Source organism: Vulpes vulpes, chromosome 15 (genome assembly GCF_048418805.1).
Source record: "Vulpes vulpes isolate BD-2025 chromosome 15, VulVul3, whole genome shotgun sequence".
In the NCBI taxonomy this organism is placed as follows: domain Eukaryota; kingdom Metazoa; phylum Chordata; class Mammalia; order Carnivora; family Canidae; genus Vulpes; species Vulpes vulpes.
Window position 1 is genome coordinate 27,266,872 of NC_132794.1, and position 20,827 is coordinate 27,287,698.

A 20,827-nucleotide genomic window follows, 5' to 3' on the forward strand; every position below is an offset into this window, starting at 1 on the left:
GGTCTAACCTTTGACCCCAGGCTGCTGGGCTCTGAACTCTTTCCACTACACATTCACCTCTCTAGACCCTTCTTAAACTCCTGAAACACACTGGGTCCTCAAACAGCTCATTCAGCTGCTCCTTCTGTACCCTAACATCCCCCACCCCTACCTTCACTCCTGCAATGGATTCCTACCTTCTGAAGGGCTTGTGTTAACCAAATATCTAAACCACGAGGGTGCTTTTTGCTCCTTGGGGTAAAATTCTCAATTCTATTTTTTCACTATAGTGTGGATAATGGCATGAGAAGATATGAGCATTTTGTCATGACTAACCAATGAAATAAATCAGATTCATCTTTAAAAAGAACCTTTGTATGGTATGACTTCTTTGGTTAATAGAAGAAAGATCCTGACAAATATCTCCTTCGCAAGGCATCTGATATCTGAATTTTTTAAAGGAGAGAAAGCTATCCCTTAAAGAAATTAGAGATTAAAGACTATAAATAGCATTGCAAAGCAAACAGACATCTGATTCATATCAGAACCTCTTTCCTGGAGGGAGTAAGAGAGCATGAGGAATACCAGAAGGGTGTCTAAACAAGAGAAGACCACTGGCATTAAGATAGAATCTCTGGAAAACTCTTGGTTCATGACAACGCTGATATCAACCATGTTTAACACAGAAAGAAGTATTTATATATGCCATTAGTTTCAGTGGCAATAGCAGCTCTGCACCATATTTTAAAAGCCATTCAATACTATTATTATTTTTTTACTTAAAATAGCTGCTTCTATCAGGCATGCCATTTTACGCAAACCCCAATTTATTACATTTTTCATTTTAATTGTGTCGTGGAGCATCACTTACTTTTATATTCAACAAATGTTTCCAAAATACCCACTAAGTGTCAGCATGTGCCAACAGCTGAGGATGAATAAATCAAGTTATGTATGTTACAGGTTTTATAGTCTGGCAGAAACACTGCATTTTAAAAATAAATAAGGTCAAAACAAAGTGATAAATAGTAGAGTATTGTATATAGCATGAAAATAGTGAGAAAAATGTGATTAAATTGACCTTACTAAGGTGGAAGGAGTTAATAGAGGAGATGCTGTTTGAAATTATTCATTCATTCAACAAATATTTATTGAGCACCTACAAATATTTGGAAAGTACAAGTAGGTGCAGAAGATATAATTGTGGAGAATACATAGTACATGCATTCATGGTACATGCATTCTAGTGGGTGAGGCGGTAATTAATCGAGATAAGTACTATATATTGCATGTAAGAAGTGAGAAGGAAAGACAAAACAGGAGAAGGAAATGAAATGTTGGAGGGGGTACTATTTTTGAAAAGGTGCTCATGAATGGCCTCCTTGAGAAGATGAGTTATGAGTAAATATTTGGGGAGAAATTTACCAGGTAAATGAGGGTTTGAAAGGTATATTTTAAACAGAAAAGAGAACATGCACAAAACATGGGAACTTATAAGTATAATACATGTTTAGGAAATAGCAAATTGTAGGGCTGAAGTGTGTATGTGTACGTGTATGCACGTGCACACATGTACACTTTGAAAATTAATAAGAAAAATAAAAGAGAGGCTGGACTGAGATCAAGGTGTCAGAAATCTATTCACCAGGATAAGCAAGGGAACAATGAGACTTAACCATGGAGCAGGTTGGCTGTAGCAATGTCGCTGTGGCCTTGGGGCACGGATAGCATTAAATTGTATACAACCCCAAACAAAGACCTTCCTGTGTACTTGTATATGATTTTATTTTGGACATAGATGTTCATGAGCAGAATTATTGATGTGTAAGAGTAGAGGACCAAATGAGAAGGTGGTACTTCAACCAAAAGAGATGGTAAAATGGAGTTACAGAAGATAAGGGTGTCTTGGGGCACCTGGGTGGCTCAGCTGGTTGAGCCTCTGCCTCTTGGTTTCTGCTTAGGTCATGGTCACAGGGTTGTGAGATCCAGCTCCAGTCAGCCTTGGGGCTCAGTAAGAGTCTGCTTGGGGTTCACTTTCCTCCTCTTCTTCTGTCCCTCCCCCCATTCTGCATGCATGCACATGTGTGTGCACTCTCTTTCTCTCAATAAATAAATCTTTGAGAATGGGAAAAAAGGGCATTTTCTTATGAAAGAAGAAAATGTCTGGGTGGTGAATGTTTAAGAAAATATGTTGGATTAGTCCATTAATTATTGTAGATATAAATATTGGTGTTTCTATTGTAACTACCTGCTCTTTAAAGTACTCTCGAAAATAACACAATTTTGCTGTTGTTGTTTAAGCAGCAGTTCTCAAAGCCTGGTATGCAGAACTCTATAGGCTCCTGAGACATTTTCAGGAAGTTCACAGAATAAAAACTTTCTTTATAATAATGCTAGGAAGCCATTTGCCTTTTCACTGTGCGGACATTTGAACACATGGTGAGAAAGCAATGGGCCTGGCACCTCGGTGTGAATCAAGACAATGGTAGCAAACTGCACAACTGATCATTTGTAGTCATCACTGCCATACATTCATGCTGGAAAGAAAAAAAGCCAATTTCACTTAAGAACCACTTTGATTAAGCATTACTTTAATTAAATCTCTACCCTTAAGCACACATTTTTTTATTGTGTATGATGACAATTGGAAGTACACATAAAAGTACTTCTGCCTAAGTATGATTGTGATCATAAGGAAAATGTGTTGAGAACTGAACAAGCTGCTTTTTTTTTAATGGAACACGATCTCTACTTGAGAAAATGACTGACTTTGATTGTTCAGACTGGGGTATCTGGCAAACATTTTCTTGAAAAAAACAAATGAGCCTGTTAGCTTTAAGGAAAAAAAAATTTTTTAGGATCTATTGCCAATGATAAAATTTGAATTTCCAAGGAAAAATTGGTATTTTGGGAAACACAAATCTACCACCTTGAGCTTGACATCTTCTTAATATTGAAGATTCTTCTGATGACATTGGTGGTGATATTAACAAATGTGATCTGTTGATTCTGTATAAAGATCATTTGAAAGAACTAAATACATCAGTAAGCCTATTATTTCCCAAATGACTAATGCCCCATGATGTAACATCAGGCAAGGATAGAATATCCACTCAAAGAGCTAGACAGATGAATGGATTTTATGATAGTATGAAAAAGTAACTGTTACAATTTCTGATTCCTTATTGCAACCAATCCTTTAGGAACTATCAGTTGTGGATTTGGGGTGTAGATCAAAGCAGAATAAAATATTATTTCTTTTTCCAAACTACATATCTGAGTGAGGCCATGTTTTGTTCAGATATTTTAAATGGAACAACATTGCACAATAGGTTCAATAGAGAATCAGGTATGAGAATCTAGCTGTCTTCTATTAAGCTAGATATTAAAGAGATTGGCAAAAATATAAAACCATTTCAACCATCTGATTGTTTTTTAAGGAAAGTAATTATTTTTCATAAAAGTGTGACTTCTGTAATAGACATATTAAGATAATTTTAAGTTATTATCTTAAAATGAATTAATGAATATAGACTTTTAAAAAATTTCTCAGTCTTAATTTATAACATGGAAAGTACTGACAGATGTAACAAAATGGGGTAGGGTTGTCAGATTTAGTAAATAAAGCTAAGGATGCTCAGTAAATTTGAATTTCAGATAAACAATCAATAACAGTTAATATACATATGCCCCATGTAATAGTTGTGACAAACTTACGCTAATAAATTATTCATTGTTTATCTGAAATTCAAATGTCACTAGGCATCCTATATTTTATCTGGCAGTTCTACTTGGGCATTCTTGATGATTTTTTGGTATATAGAAGTTCTAAGGCCCAATGGTTTGAAAACCACTGCTTAAATGCATTTGACAATTCAGTCTTTTTCCATTTTGCATTCTTTTCCTTTCACTTACTCAGAACTAGTCAGGTTTAACTATAATTACTTTAAGTGTCTTATTACCTCAAGACTTAATTGCAATTGGACATTATGTTTTTTACAGTTAGTTCCAGACAGGTTATTCACCTATGTATATTTTGCTCAAGTAGAAAATAAATGTGTTGTAGCAACAGAACTGAAAAACTTATGTTTTATAGTTTATTTCATGAAAAGCAATGATGGACCTATATACACAGGGAGAAATCATGATGGCGATACTCTCATGAAGATATTAAGTGATGACTGAAGTATCTCCTACACTTATTTTATGTAGATTCTCTCTTTGCACAATAATAGAAAAATGAAGTATCTTGTCTAGAAGCCTTACAATTTGAGAATTACACAAGTTCAAGGAGGACCTAACAGAATGTACTGCTTCTCTGAGACATATCATCAATTTTTTGTTTAATGCTTACAAGTACCTTGCCTGTTTTGGATTGATTAAATGTCATATTTGCTCTGAAAATAAAGCACTTTGTAATACTTGTGGAAAACAGTAGCCTCTGAAATGCGTTACAATTTAAAATTGTGTAAAATTGAGCCAAATTTATGAAACAAGTCAGTCCTGTGTATTAGCCCATAGAAATGGTATCTGTGAAGGAATCAGCGGCCCCCTATGGCTATTTTTGGTAGAAAAATGAAATTAAGAGTGCCACAAAAGTCCCCAAGTAGTACAGCCCTGACACAACAAATCGGACTCCTAAAAAATAAAAATGTGCCACTCAAAACTAAATTCACTTAAAAACATAATCCAAACTTCAGCTGTGTACAGAAAAAAAGCAATATACGTACATAAAAACTGACCCTGGTTATCTCAGGGGATGAGGATGATAGAGAACACTGTCTATTTTATATAATTCTATGAACTATATTTACACCTTTGGATTATATTTAAGATGAAAGCAACTCAAGATAATAATGCATTTAAAAATTATCTTTCCAAAAGATCATACTTCATAAACTATTCTTGAATTCTATTTGTTTACAATGTGTCTGAGACCTCTTTCCATGTCAGTATCTACAACCATACTTTTCTTTCAATTGTTTTGTAACATGTCTATGCCCAAATCTTTACCCTTTTCTCTATTAAAAAGCACTTTTTGTTGCTATTTCAAACAGGGCCACCATGAATACGACTATATAAATCTATTTGTGCAACTGCGGAAAATTCACATTTCGGTGGGATGATATAAGTTATTGTTTGGGGGCCATAGTATTGGTGGGAGGAAAACATGTATACAATCATTTTTACCATTATATTATGTTGTGGGAGTTACACAGAAGACTCTATCTTCCTGAGAGCTCAGAAGGATTTGGAAATGCCAGAGAAGTCATCTTAATTGAGTCCGTCTCCCTTTCATTGGGCTACATTCCATACATTTAATTGCTTTGTCAAAGATCCATTTAAACCCACTGCTAACATGCAGTAGCTGGAAAGTTAGAAACCATTTCTCAGACTCTTTGGGCACTAGGATATGATTTAGGTTCCATCATTCGCATGTGGGAATGTTTAGAAACTGAATCAAATGTAGGAAAAAGCCAAGTCTGAGGCATACATTTTGCTGGCAAGGATTAAGGCCAAGGTGGCAGCTATTGCAGAGACTTCCCAACGTGGTGGGTGAATTCCTGATTCAGCAGCTTCCTAGAACAGCAGTGGCATATTTCTGGATTGTGGCACAATAGCCTGGGACCACAGCCTCAGAAGTCAGCACAATTAGCAACAGATCACCATTTTTCAGCTGCCTGCATTTGTGATAGCGGTTTACCCGCTCGAGGCAAAGGCAGAGTATTATCTGGAGCTACTAGTTGTTCCTGGTTGTTAAGGTTAGAACTGTTCCTCCATCCCTTCCAATAATTTTGTATGTTTTCAATTCTCTATATAAGATTCGTATTATCCCAAGTTCAGCCCACCATCTGTTTTGGTACAGCCTGCAAGCTAAAAATGGTTTTTGCATTTTTACCTGGTTGGGGAAAAAAATGAAAAGGAGAATAATATTCTGTGATGTATGAACATTTTATGAGTTTCAAACTTCAGTGTCCTTAAATAAAATTGTATTGGAACATACCACTCCCATACATTTGCATATCAGCTATGCACTACAACAGCTGTTGCAAGTACTCGATTCCCACTACACCAGCAGAATCAAGTAGTTGCACCAGACACCGCATGGTCCACCAAGTTTAAAATATTTCTTATCTGTTTTGAATTTATTTTTGTGTAGGGTGTAAGAAAGGAGGGGGAGTGGGTAGGGGGATGGGTTAAATAGGTGATAGGTATTAAGGAGAGCATTTGTGATGAGCATTGGCTGCTAAAGGTAAGTGATGAATCACTAAATTCTGCACCGGAAGCTAATATTACATTGTCAATTAAAGAACTGAAATTTTAATAAAAACTTGAAAAAAAATTATTGTCTGGTCCTTCACACAAAAAGTTTGCCAACCCCTGATCTGAGAACCAATGAGTTCTCTTGGTTTAATGGAACTCTGAACAAGCAATGCTCTCTATTAAAAAAATAAGAATTATGGTGGCACAAATCGTAAACACTAATTATGCTTCTATGCACCCTTGATGTTAGATATGACCAGTGGCTTACTTCAGCCAGTAAAATTTGACCCCATTTTGGGGGGTTCTCTTGGCTCTTTGTTTCCATATGGAATTCTTAGCTGCTTTCTCTCACACTCATCTAAAGTGCACAGAGCTCTGTGAAGCTTTTCTTCAGATTACTTTCCTTGGCTTTTTCTAGTCTATTGCCTAATGCCATGTTGACTGTGGCTCCCAAGAGACAACTTCTCTGAGGGACTTGTTACCTCCCCCAGGACATTTCTAGGACTTTGAAAAACTTTTATGAGTGCTTCTATGCCCTTCTGCCTTTGGGTTTTAGGCAAATGGTGGGAGGAAGAGAGCTCTCCTAGCTCCTCCTGCCACTCTTACCTTTTTCTTTACTTTCCTGTGGAATCATTCTACTTCCTCTTCCAGTTGGTAGGAGCATCCCTATGCTTCATCTTCAGTTCTGAGTAATCACTCTCATCTTCTCTATGGCAATGTTAACTACAGGGAATGAAAGTGCCTAACAGGAAGAGAACATATGCTTCTAAAGATACTACCCTCAATAGACCCGATCACTAAAAAGCACAAGTATCATGTATGCTTGAATATAAGGTGGGTTATCTTTTCAAAATTATTCCTCAGAAACAAGGAAGTCATCTTCTAGAATCTCTAATATTAAATAGAGTTCTCTTATTTTAACAAGAAAATTCTATTTGGAAAAAAAAAAAAGAAAATTCTATTTGGGAAAGGTCCACTAACCCAAAATAACTCAATTAATGATGGAATTAACTTCATAAAAGGTGGCAAATAAGTTTATGCATATTTAACAATTATTCCTTGAGTTTTGGATATAAACACACCTTTAATATATCACTTTTAAAAATAAAGTATTAATGATTAAGTTGTTGAAATGATGATTATGAAACTGAGATTTGTGGCTTAGGGTAAAATCTCCATTGGCCACCTTATGCATAAGATGTAAAAGAAATATATCTCCGACAACTTGGATAGAAAGGTGATAAATTCTTTCGTTTAGATGACCCAACAAATGGTTCCAGTTATAACAAAGATACTGGTGTCTAAATGATAATTTTCAGAAAATGCTTTTAATGATACTCAGGCATTATAAAATATTAATGCAAGTGATACATTTTAATATAGGTGCTTTGTGGAATGAGAACATGGAAAAAAGCATTTGTTCATTACTATACCATTTAAATAATATGCACTTTTTAAATTGTGTGTTCAAATAAAATAATTACATTTTATAAATAGCTTTTTAAACAATATCTCTAAAAGTATGTATTCAAGTTGGCAAACCAAGCAAACAAAATGAATCAAAAATTCTTTTTAGGATCTTCTCTTTGGAAAAAAGATTACCTTATAGTCAAGTTTGCTTAGTATTCAGTAAATCATACAATTTTAAGTCTCTCCAACCAATATTCTTCCACAGGAACATAGCCTGTACCACATAGGAAAGAATGTACTTTTTTCAAAGTTTCCAATTCTCTGTTAGTTCTGATGAACTCTCTCTGTAGTTAGCACATTTATGCAGATTTTTTGAAGTTTTGACATCTTCTACATTTATTATATTATCATATATTATTATATTCTAAGCTAAAATTTCCATCTTCTATTACCAGTGATATTAGTAACTATCACCTGATTTAAAAAAAAAAAAAAAGTCCTTTCCAAATCTGATGTACCACAAGATGGTTCTATTCTTACTAGTTTTCAGTCCCAAACTAAATTTCAGGTAATTTCAGTACGATATTTACTTCACCCAAACTCGTCTTTGCTGGACCTGCCTTTCATAAAATTTTACAGTAATTTCTGCTCTTCAGAATCTATCCCAAAGATTATTTTTTAATATCATTAAAATGAAACAAAGAACCTTTGTAATTTGAAAATAAAAGCTATTCTACAGCAGAGATGGGGAGGCAGAGACGATGGGGCGGGAGAGAGAAAGGGAGAGAGAGAGAGAAAATAAGAGAGGGAGAGAGAGAGAATCCAAAAGGAAGAGAGAAGATGACAACAACAACAAAAAGTGAAAAGCATGAAAAGTCCAGTAGGAAGCTATGGACATTTGGTGAGAAACCAGGTTGCAGTGTCTAAAAATATGATTCCAAGTTTAGAACCACATTCATTTTCCAGAAATGGCAAATTTCTCCTTGAAGAGCTCTTACAAAATTTAAAAAATATATATTCTTAATTACCAAGCTGAAATAAACCTAGAAGAAAATAAGTGTGTGTTTCCTAAATCCAGGAACACTTTTTAACACTACCCATTTCCACTGTGTTTTCTACTTTTTAAAAGAACCTTCCTGAATTTCATTGTGGAATAGACACATTTCTTTCATTCCTGAGACTATCAGTGGCAAAATAGGCGTCCAGTGACTTGCTCAGGATCATGCAGCTAAGCCAGAGGCAGAAGGAACACTGGAACCAGTCCAGGATTCTCCCAGCTGAGCTGAACTGACAGTTTCAGTTATGTAACAAGTCTCCCAAATTCTCATCTGGATTCAGCAACGTTAGCAAGAAAAGATGCCCAGTAACAACCCTCACCTAGTATTTTAAGTCATCAGCAATTTTTTCATTCTTACCTTTAACCCAGGAGATGAATACATTATTCTGAGAAGCGACTACCCCTCAGGATTGTACATGACACTCCGAAGGCTGATGGATTATTACAGTGGTTTCTATCCTGGACCCAACGAATGGAGCCAACTCCAGTCATCACATCGCACAATCTCCAATGCAGCGGAATCCAAATCTGTTTATTTTTCCTACCTTTTTCCTCTGTCCTAGTATGCACAAGTGCATCAATCTAGTGTGCCAAGAGCAATCCCTATACAGAACTGAACCCTTATTCTCTTATCATGAGCAACATCTACATCTGGGCATACACTGACAGATCATTGCCTCAGCAATTCTTCAATCACTTTGGATTTCGGGGTTAAAAAAAGATCTGATCGTGTTTTGTTGTATTGCCTGTGATGAATAGCTGGATTTCTGAAATTAACAAGATAGGAAAGGGAAGAAAAGGTGGCTGCAGAGATTTTCCATGCCATTGTGGCTTTGCTTTTGAATGTTTTGACTGACATGTATCCACAAGCATAAGGAAAACAAATTTTCTAGGTCTTATTCACATTATAAATCACTCCGCAACAGGTCACAGGGTATGTTGATACTTGCTGGCAGAGGAGAAGTATATTCAGTTACATGAAGCATTTCCTAGTGATGTGTGAACTATGTAGTGAAAAATCATGACTAAACAAATGTCCTACCTTAGTCTCTGACAGGTGGACATTAGTATTAACTAGGCCAATCAATCCCTCTTTTGCATAATTTTAACAAGGCTACATTCTTCGAGTCCACCTATTTCTCTAACAACTTCTTTATTTCCTTTTATGATTCCTTCTCCCAAGAGAACATTAAATTCAGTACTCAGCCCTCTCTCCAATTTTTGTTCTTTATATTTTTTCTCCCTCAAAGCTGTCATCTGTTCAATTGGCCATTACCTTCAATGGCTTAATTTTATACGTCTCAAGGAGGAGAGGAACTTAGTCAAACTTTCCTAATTGGAATAGATTCTAAATCTAAATTCTCTCCTCAAACAATTTTCAAACGGATATTTCTACCTTAATTGACTGCTTTGTCATTCCACTCAAATTCAACATCACTGAAACTATTCATTGCTAGATCATCCCCACCTCAGGACCTGTCGGCAATCCCTTCTCCATAGTTCCACGGACTGTCTTCCTGCCTCCAGCCTTCCCTTGGCAAAGTAGCCTTCATACCCCTGTCTGATGAATCTGTCCAAAGAGCACCCATTTCCCCACCGAGAAGCCACAAAATGATTGTCTGTCTGATGCTCTTAACTAGGACTGTTGAGCCTGGAATACAGAATCTGCCAGAATCTGGTCTCAGCCTGTTTTTGTAAGCTCAACTCTCACTGGAGCCTTATGTGAATTTTCTGTTCCTGTCTCTTCAGTGTCCCCAAGACATCTTGAGCTTCCATACCCTCTCTGCCTTAGGTCACTTTGTTCTCATTCTGGGAACTCCTTTTCCTGCTGTTTTCCTGCTATTTAAATCTCATTCATCTTCCAGGACCCAGAGCAAAGCCCACCGCCTTTGGCAGGACTTACCCTGATCATCCAGGGCTGAAGGGCCGCTCCCTCTTCTGTTCTCCTCGGCTTCTTTTCTCTGCACTACTTTCTAAGTGCTGATTATTCAGAGCCTCATGTTGTTTGCTATAATTTCATTTATATTCATAACATCTCCCCCATAACTCACATACCTCCCAAGAGCCCAGACTACTAAGCAACTTATGTATCTTTACATTTATGATTTTTCTACAATAAGGCATCACTGATTTGTTGATATTCATTTTTATTACTGATAAACGGACAACATTGAGAATATATGTGATAGACATACATACATGGAATTATTTGTACACTTGACTGTCAAGAATTTGGGTCAGATGAAATCTGAACACAAGCAGAATTTGCAGTTTCTGGGATAGGAGGACAGTAATTTAATATCCAACATAATTGAAAATAAAAGAAAAAAGGATAGATAACCAGATAAAACTATTATTCACTATTATAATGCATACAAAAGGATTAAAAACAAAGAGACAAGGAAGATTTGAAAATGCCCCAGGGGTGCCCAGGGAGATTATGTTTTTAAAAATAATGCCAAAGATGATAGAAAATGCAGCATTGCTAATAATCAACTGCCACAAAATGAAAAAAAGTGTGATGCTATGGAGGCGATTCTGTTTTTGTCAAAATAATTAATGTTTGCACATGTAGCAATGGGGAAGTTTACAACTGTTAAAAAACAAAGATAAGTAGACTATTTAACATTACTTATATTTTGCCAATGTAGTAGCCATTACTACTACATATATATGCTATGACTTCAAGTCTACTTTCCCTGCCAATCTTGCTGACACTTCTCAATTTACTGGCCCAAACATATGACTATAAATCCACCCTGTTTTAGGTCATCAGCCTGTTTTACTGGATCCATCTCTTTTGCAAAGTAAATAAAATGTGTGCTGCTAAATTCTTTTTAACTGTTGCCATGGAAATTTCAAGCTTCAATGTTAGTGATGGGTTGTGCTTTTTAATTAACAGATCATCTGATTTTTATAAATATGTGTATGGCCTTCTTAATATTGTTTTAATTGATTTTGTTTAAATAGCTTTATTTCTAAAACTGCAATCAATATGGCTCCCAGAAAAAAGAAGCCAACCAAAAATACTGAATCTAAGCCATTTTACAAGATTGTCTTTCTGATTAAGCAAGCAAGTTATTTAGAAGAAAGATGAACTTTTAATTACACTATTCAATTATATTTTCCAGTATACTAAATTTATTCCAGTCTTTTGTGGTTTTAAAGCAGTCTTGTCTGGATCATTCCAATGGCTTTCTCAAACATATGTTCAAGAAACACTTGCATATGACCTGGTTCCTATTAATGTAAACAAAAACTACTACTGTATGTGGTTTAGATCACAAGCACTTAGAAAACAGATTATTCAAAAAAATTTTATTACAAGTCAGAGAAATTTTTATAAGTACCCTAGCCTTAAAAAGATGCTCATTTCAGTAATCATAACTGAGTACATATAAATAGGAGACATCAGATCCCATGAAAGATTTGGTTTTTCAAATCCCTTTTGTTTGTTCAGTTTCCTGTGTTTATCATTTCAATGGAAATTTATATTTGTGGAGATCTCTAGAAACAACTAATCATCAACCACAGATAAAATGAGATGCAGGGAAAACAGCTATAGAGAAATGTCCTGCTGTTTCATGGTTATTCATCCCGTGCCACTTCCCCCCCAAAAATTCTCTGATAAATTAGAGTATTAATATCTAAGTCAGGGGTGTGAAGAGGAGGGAAGGAAGCAATATGGAAGAACAGAGAAAGGAGGACCAATTCTCATGGCTTGGGGGCTCATGGAATATTGATTATCGGCCAGCCCTTTTGATTAATGGAGTATACCAGCCTATGGAACACTACCAGATGGTCCAAGTATTACAGATGGGTAAGAAATGAATTGAGTATGACTTAGAGGCATGTTAGTGGTACTGGAAAATCTAAATGATGCTAATACATTTTGCAGACAAAAAAGAATCTTGTTGAGCCTAGTGACCTTTGAAAACTATTTGTGTCTCTGAAATAGACAACTTTTTGATACTCATTTTACTTAAAAATACATTTTAAGTACCCTTACTTTTCAAGACTATAGTTGGTCTCAGAAATTTTGCATATTTAAGGAATTATTCAGTGATAAAAAGAAGTGATAAAAGGAAATGAGCTATTAAACCACAAAGACGTGAAGTAGCCTTGTTTGCATATATTACAAAGTGAAAGAATCCAGTCTGAAAAGACTACAACTATGATTCTGCATGATATTCTGGTGAAGGTAAAACTATAGAGACAGCAAAAGGTCAGTGGTTGCGAGAAGTTCCAGGGGAAGGAGGAAGGGGATAAATAGGTGGAACACAAGGAATTTTTAGAGTGATGAAATTATTCTGTATTAAATTGTAATGGTGGATACATATTATTATGCACTTGTTAAAACCATAGAACTGTACAACACAAAGTATGAATCTTAATATAAGCAATAGACTACGTTTATTAATAAAGCATCACTAGTCATTTATTTACTGTAACAAACTACACTAATGCAAGATGTTAATAATAGGGAAAACTATGAGAGGTGAGAGGGTGAATCAAATTATTTCTATCATCTGCTCAGTTATTCTATAAATCTAAAACTATACTGAAAACAAGTCTATTAATTATTTTTAAACTGATATTCTCATATGTTTGATCATATTATTTTTACTAAAAGAAGAATTTTCATTTTTCTTCCCCAGGAAAATGGACCATTTTTCTTCATAGACTTTTTTTGAAAGAACATATTCCTTTTTCATCTTGAATATTAAAAAAAAAACAAAAAACGAAACCCATCAGGTGTGTATTTGTTTTAACTATTTGCTCACGGGTTGAAATGACTACTGCTTGTTTATGGAAAAAGTCACTAAATTTTCTCAGCTACATAAACAGTCAAATGATAATCTATGTGTAATTTTAGGAAACTATAAATGGTCTTGGGCATTGAGTATCCAGTAAGTAGGAAGTTAAGACTATCACAAGCTGGGAAGTTTTCAAATATATACCAACCCTGATTTAATGGGGATTCCACAAAAAGGTTGATTTTGTATATAGTCTTCTAGTAGCTGAGGTCAGAAAGAGAAAAAAAGAAGTCTTTGAAACAATGCTTGCTCAATATTTAAAGTCCGTTGAGCCAGATGGCCATGGAGCAGACTGAGGCACATTTACCTTTTGTCTTCTTTATGTTATGGCTTCTGATTGTTCTTAACAATCCCAGATGTGCCTTGCTTTAGATCTCTTTCTCTCCTCCTTCCTGACCTCACATCCTCTGTATTTCTTCTGGAAAGGTCTGTGCAATTGCCTTTTCCGTATTGTGACTAGGATTAAATATTTAATGCTGTGTTTCCAAGTGACCACCATCCCTTTTCTCTAAGGCAATAAAAATGTTTCCATCTTTCTTAGGCTCACTTTTTAAAAAATTACCTATAGTGGCTTAATTCATATTCCAAAAATAATTAAAACTCTTATAAACTAGGGCTGAGATGTGTGATTTCACCAATAGCATCTCATTTCAAAAGGAACACATTTTTTAAACGGTTAATTTTTAATTCACTGTTAAAATGTATTATATATGCCAGAATTTCCAAAGAGGTTTTAATTTTAAATATAATACTTCCTTGACCACATGAAGTATCAGTAATGGCTCTTAAAGTTGCAATAGTTTGGCACATAATGATTAAGTTTACAAGCCAGTAAGTACTAAGATAAAACATACAAATAAAACAACAAAAAAATATTCCCCACAAAAAAAGAGGAAAGATGTATATCTTGGTTATAACATATATAATTATATACATAGTTATATAAGTAACTGGTTTAAATAAACATGTAATACATATATTTGTGAATGCATGTCAAATAGTCCTTATAAATCTCTATGGCCATTGAAGTCTTGAGAGTAAAAGAGTAGTTTGTAGAATGTTCCAGCAAGACAGCAATACAAGATAGCCAACTAACCAAGTAAATATCACACGGCATCATTTTCGTTATTGTTCTTATAGTTTGCAATTTCAAAATTGCGTAACTTAAAACGTTTAGTAATATAAAAAGTTGTCTCAAGTGACAAGACAGAGAAGAAAACATTTAAAGAAACTTTGCAAGGAAATAAGTATCTTTTCAGAAGAAATATAGTATTCTCATACAGTATTTTACACCCAATATATCAGCAAGATAACCACTGCTATTACTGGAAATCTGACATCAGTTGATACACTGTTCTTCTCATGAAAGGAGTATTTGCCTCTCAAGTATGTAGCTTCCAGAACTTTTATCAACAAGACTATTTTTTTTTTGTAAAAGATAATCCTTTTAACATGAGGTTTTGGTAAAAAAAAAAAAAAAGAAAGAAAGAAAGAAAGAAAGAAAAAAGTATAATTGCATATCATTCTCTGAAAAATAGTTTCAGATTTAAGCATGCACATTTAATCTTATTTTTTTCATTGCTTGAAAGCAAAATTCCATCAGCACAAACAAAAGCAAAGCAACTGTGAAAAACCTATTGCTTCCAAAGCCCAGAAGATTTTTCTAATAGGTACTAGACAAAACCACTCATCTAATTCTTATGACTGTCTACAAATTCAATGTTATTTTTATACAAAATTCACACATACCTAAAGGGATATGAAATACTTAAATGACAAAACCCTAGCAGGACAGCAGGCATTTGATACCAGTAGTGATGGTGGAGGACAGAGGAGCAGGGTGATGGTGATGGTGTGTGTGACACAGAACATAAACAAAGACGATCTGAGATAAAAGGGTAAGGATGGTCCTTGTGAACTCAGAATATAATCAAAAAGGAAGAGTGCAAAATTGTAGCTCCCTGGAAAACAGGATAAGTTCACACGACAGAGAGCAAGGTGTTTTTTGTTTGTTTGTTTTATTTTGTCAATTAGAAACTGAGTGTACAAGGAGTAAGCCAGCATAAAACTCATATTAACTAATGCTGGCATTCTAAGCTGTTGAAAATGCTTTCAAGTGTTCATTCATTGCAATTCAGAGGTTATTTTTACACTGATTAAGAGTTTTAGGGGCCTGGACAAGCCACAGATGCCCACTGTAGTAATGTCCTCTCTCATACAAATGGGTTAATAGTGACTTGCCAAGATATAGTTGATAAAGAAAGGACAAGTGGCAAATGGGAAAAAATGTGAGCTCTTCAAGGAAGTGCAAAAGAACAATATAACATCTACTTCAATTCTGTGATGGACATGCCAAATCTGAGAAACCCTGTCACACACACAATCTTTATAGGGAAACATCTCACCTGTGTCATTGCTCCTTGACTAGTCCTGCTCTCTGTACACTAAGTGCCAGTCCTCCCAGCTACTGTTGACAAGACCAGGTCAAGGCACTGAGCACTAGGCTGGCTAGAATTATGGTGTGGCCTGAGATAAAAAAGGAGCTAGTCCAAGATTTCCTCTTGGAAAGAGAAAAGAGTATGTACTGTAAAACACTGAATGATTGAGCTGTTTAGAAGTAGAAGTAAAAGCAGAAAAGGTAGCATGGAGATGTGTCTCAGAGGGCATGATGGCCTCTGCCTGAGGTAAAGTTGTCATGGAGGAAAAAAAAAATCCATGAACTCTGGAGAAAGTCACTGAAATGGAGAGAATAAAATAGAATGCTGAAGGAGAACAAGAATGGCTGCATCTCCATAGTCTGACCCTGAGACAGCTTTGGCCCAGATATATTTACAAAGATAGTTCTAGGCCACATGTATGCTTGAAGTAACTCAAGATTATAGAACCAAAAGATTTTAAATAGAATAATCTCACATCAGCTTAGCATTCTCATTAAAAGAAAGGCTCTGAGGTCAAGCTGACTGGTTCGGATCCCTGCTCATCCACTTACAAGCTGTGTGACCATCAGCAATTTATTTATGTTCTCTGGGCCTTAAATTCTACCTTTGTAAAATGGATAGTACCCACCTCATAGATCCCCATGAGGATGAAATGAGTTAATGCATATAAAATCTATACATTCCATGAGTTATGTGTTAGTTATTGTTTCATTAGTTTTAAATGGCAAAATTCCCAGAATAGGTTTTTTGTTTTAGCTATTTTTTTAATCCCAAATGACAAAACTCTGAGTGATTCACCTGTTATTGGGAAGGGAGACTCAGTATTGTGTCTGAAAAAAATGAAGTTGTTTCTCTTCATGGACATTCAAGCTGTGGGCTCATTCAAGTATCCACTATTATAGTATTATAGAGAGTAGTTTCACTGCCCTAAAAATTCGTTTAATCTCTTTCCCCTACCCCTAGCAATCACTAATTTTCTACTATATCTATAGCTTTGTTTTTTCCAGAATAATCAAATAGTTGTAATAATACAGTATACAGTCCTTAGCTTCTTTCATTTAGTAATATGCATTTAAGATTCCTCTATGTCTTTTCGTGATTTGATTGCTCATGTTTTTAATGTCAAATAATATTCCATTATCTGGATGTACCATAGTTCATTTACTTATTCACCTACTAAAGGACATCCTGGACTCTTCCAAGTTTTAGCAATTATGAATAAAACTGCTATGAATATTCATGTGCAAGTTTTTGTATGGACACAAGTTTTCAACTCCTTTGGGAGCAAATACCAAGAAGTGTGACTGCTGGTTTGTATGGTAAGAGTATGTTCAGTTTTATAAGTAAATTCTGAACTGTCTTCCAAAATAACTGTACCATTTTTACATTCCCATCAGCAATGAATGAGAGTATTGTTGCTCCACATCTTCAACAGCATTTGACACTGTCATTATTTTGATATTAAAACAAATACAACTATTTTACAAAATAATAATTTGTATACATTTTGAAATCTCAAGTTGAGATTTAAAAGAGATTGTTGACTTATAGAACAAATTTTTGGGAATTTATCCCAAATCCTAGTGAAAACAATTTAACTTGCCCCCATCACTAGAATGATGGAAAAGACTAAGAAGCTTGCCATATTGGATAATGTCTTTATATTCCACCATCTTTTGGAGTGAGGAGATTTAGACCACAACACTGACTCAGGTTTTGAAATTTTTTTATTATATACTGACCTTTCATTTCCTTATACAGATTCTAAATCTTACTAGCCTATTCTTAACCATAAATATCAAAACCTCAACCAACCCTCCCCTGAGGGTTATCTCAAAGAATTTGTTGCTTCCAGGTCCTAATAAATATGAAACTTCAGCCAAGAACTGGTTTAAGCATTTTACAACCACCAGCATTCTAAGTTCTACCTTTGGATCAGGATTGAACACACGCTGGCATCTCATTCGTGGGTCCCTCCCAGAACAGTCTTCCTCCCTGGTGTTTTAATATTATGCCTTCAACTTTTATTGAAGGCCTTTATAAGAAAGAGCCACTTGAGACCCATTTCCACATTTGCTGTGAAATTGGTATAAGGACATTGTCCGTTAAATTACTCAATGTTCCCTACCTAAGACCCACATGAGAACTTGCTTTGAGTTTAGTACCAAGAAAAAAAATGTGCCTTCTTTGAGAAAGTAGTAAATTTTCTTCCTTTTTATTAGTGAGTTATGTAACCCATTGTGTTTCTTCTTCTTCCATTTTTTTTTCTTTTTTTTTTTCTTTTTGGCTTGGATGCCAAAAAACATACAGCTAATTTTTATGTATGATCATACCACTGTGTTGGCCTTTGTAGTTGGCATGTTTGTGTCTTCTTTTATCCTTAACCTTCTTTCCTTTAATTTATTCTAATAAAACTATTGTATAAGTCTCTTTATGTAAGTTAGCCAAAATCTGTATTAGAAAAAGGTTGAGTGTACCCAAATAAAACTTACAAATATACTGCTTTACTTGATACAGATTTTTTTTTAGATATTTCCTGCTTTGTTTTACAAAGTGCTATTGAATTCAATATAGAAACAATTGAATTTGGGACACCTGGGTGGCTCAGTGGTTGGGCACCCACGACCTTCGGCTCAGGTCGTGATCCCCGGATCCAGATGGAGTCCCCATATCCGGCTCCTTGCAGGAAGCCTGCTTCTCCTTCTGCTTATGTCTCTGCCTCTCTCTCTCAGTCTTTGTCTCTCATGAATAAATAAATGAATCTTAAAAAAAAAAAAAAAGAAACAATTGAATTCAAAATTCAATTCAGTTTAAGGATAGACACCTTGTTAAATGTATAACTGTGATTTGATCATATGCCTTTGGCAAAATCTTATAGACATAAAGTTATAAATCAGGGGGGAAAGAACCCAGGGACATAATCATTGTAGCCACAAAGAAATCAATTCATTCATTCATTATATTAGTAAAGTCTAGCATTCATTCAACAAATGTTTAATAGTGCTAGCTTTGCACAAAGCAGCCCATGGGGCACTGTGGAGAATACAAACTTGGTTTAAAAAATGGATCATCTTTAAGAAATTTATGGGTTAGCAATTAAGAGCCAATGGGTTTGCAATCTTACTTAAAGATGGGAGTGAAGTATTTCTTGTCCAGCAGCATCATAGGCCACTATGCCAGGATTTTGTTTCTTTAATGTAGTGGGAAAAAAAGTTTGTAAAGATAAAATTTTGTTTTGGGAAATTTTGTTATGGAAAGGAGGAAAACTATATAAAGTGATTAGTTATTAAGCTGCTCTCAAATTGAAATTTGCTGAAAAGGATTTTGGGAAGTAAAAAAATTAAGCATGACTTTATTATGATCTACAAGTAGTTATGAATGCAGGGTTTCTTTTATTTTAATACGACCAATATTTTTTTTTCCAAATAACACTTTCTTAAAAGCAGAAGGAATTACTAACTTCTACACATGGGCTGACAACATAAACATTTTATCATTGCCCTAAGTTCCCACACAGGAAATAGGGTTATGGGAATATTTTCACAGCTTGCTGTTGGCCTTTCAAGAATAGAGGGTTGAAGGTTGCTACAATCATTTGCTTTTCATGGTCTGCTTTTTTTATAAAGTGAATAATGCAAGAGTCTGGAAACTAACGCTGAGGTGGGGGTTTTGCCTAGAGATGTGTTTAGATTAGTTACCAAGCTTCCCAGCTTGTGGTCATTGAAGGTCACTTGGTTGATAGCTAAAATTTCAATTGGAACCTTGTCATATAATCAGGATTTAAAGCCCAGCTGAGACTTTGTCTTTCCTGTGAAAGGGGAGGTTGTTTTATGATTAGCTTCAGAATGTTAAATTAGGTGTTGGCAATTATGAGCCATTTTTGTAGTTTAAATTGCACTATGGAAACACCTGTCCAGAATAGCAAAGGAAGGCATGCTTAAAAAAAAAAAAGCCTGATTCTATTATGCATGAATAGTCGTGCTTTTATTATCAAACCCTAGAAGCCACACTTAACCACTCTTGAGAAAGAATACTTTTTGTATCCTTTAATAGTGATTCTCAAGAACAAGCACCTTATTAAAGATATCTTTTGTATGTGGCACAAGGAAACGAGTTACATAAAAAGCCCATTTCTAAAACAACTGAAATGTTTTCCAGTTTATTTTCAATAATTTTTTTCCTTCCAGTAGTCCTTACATTCTTAGAAAAAGTCTATTGATGACCCATAAAACCGTGTCCTAAACTGGGCAAGGTTTAACAAATTCTCCTGTACAGCTATAACAAATTATTATAAGGAGATTTGGTACCTTTGAAGAAGAGAACTGAACAAAAAGGCAATTGAGAGGATAGGAAAGAAACTGAAAAAAATCTCAAAATCACTAAAATTCTTCTGATCAAAATAATGCACCAATTTGTATCCCATCACACTGGGACAGGGGCTTGGCACAGAGAAAGAGTAGGGATTTTATACACTGTAATATAGTAAACCACCTTCATACTATGAAATATTGCCACATAGAGTCATACTGAAACATTCAAACAAAACTTTTGAACAATATCAAGACCAGATAATACATGATAATACTTCCTACAGGATTAGAAAGTCTGTAATAGTACTTTTCCCTAAAACTTCCAGATAGTTGGTATTTGCTTGGATTAAAACATAATATAATCATTCACATATATATTAATTCATATATATACATATGGGTGTATATGTGCATGCATGCATGAGAGAGAGAAAGAGAGAAAGAGAGAGATGGACATGTAGATTTCTACCCCTGGCTAAGATGAAGTAACAACAACTGAATTCACTCTCTCACCCAAAACAAACAAACAGCAGAAGAAGACCACAAAATAGT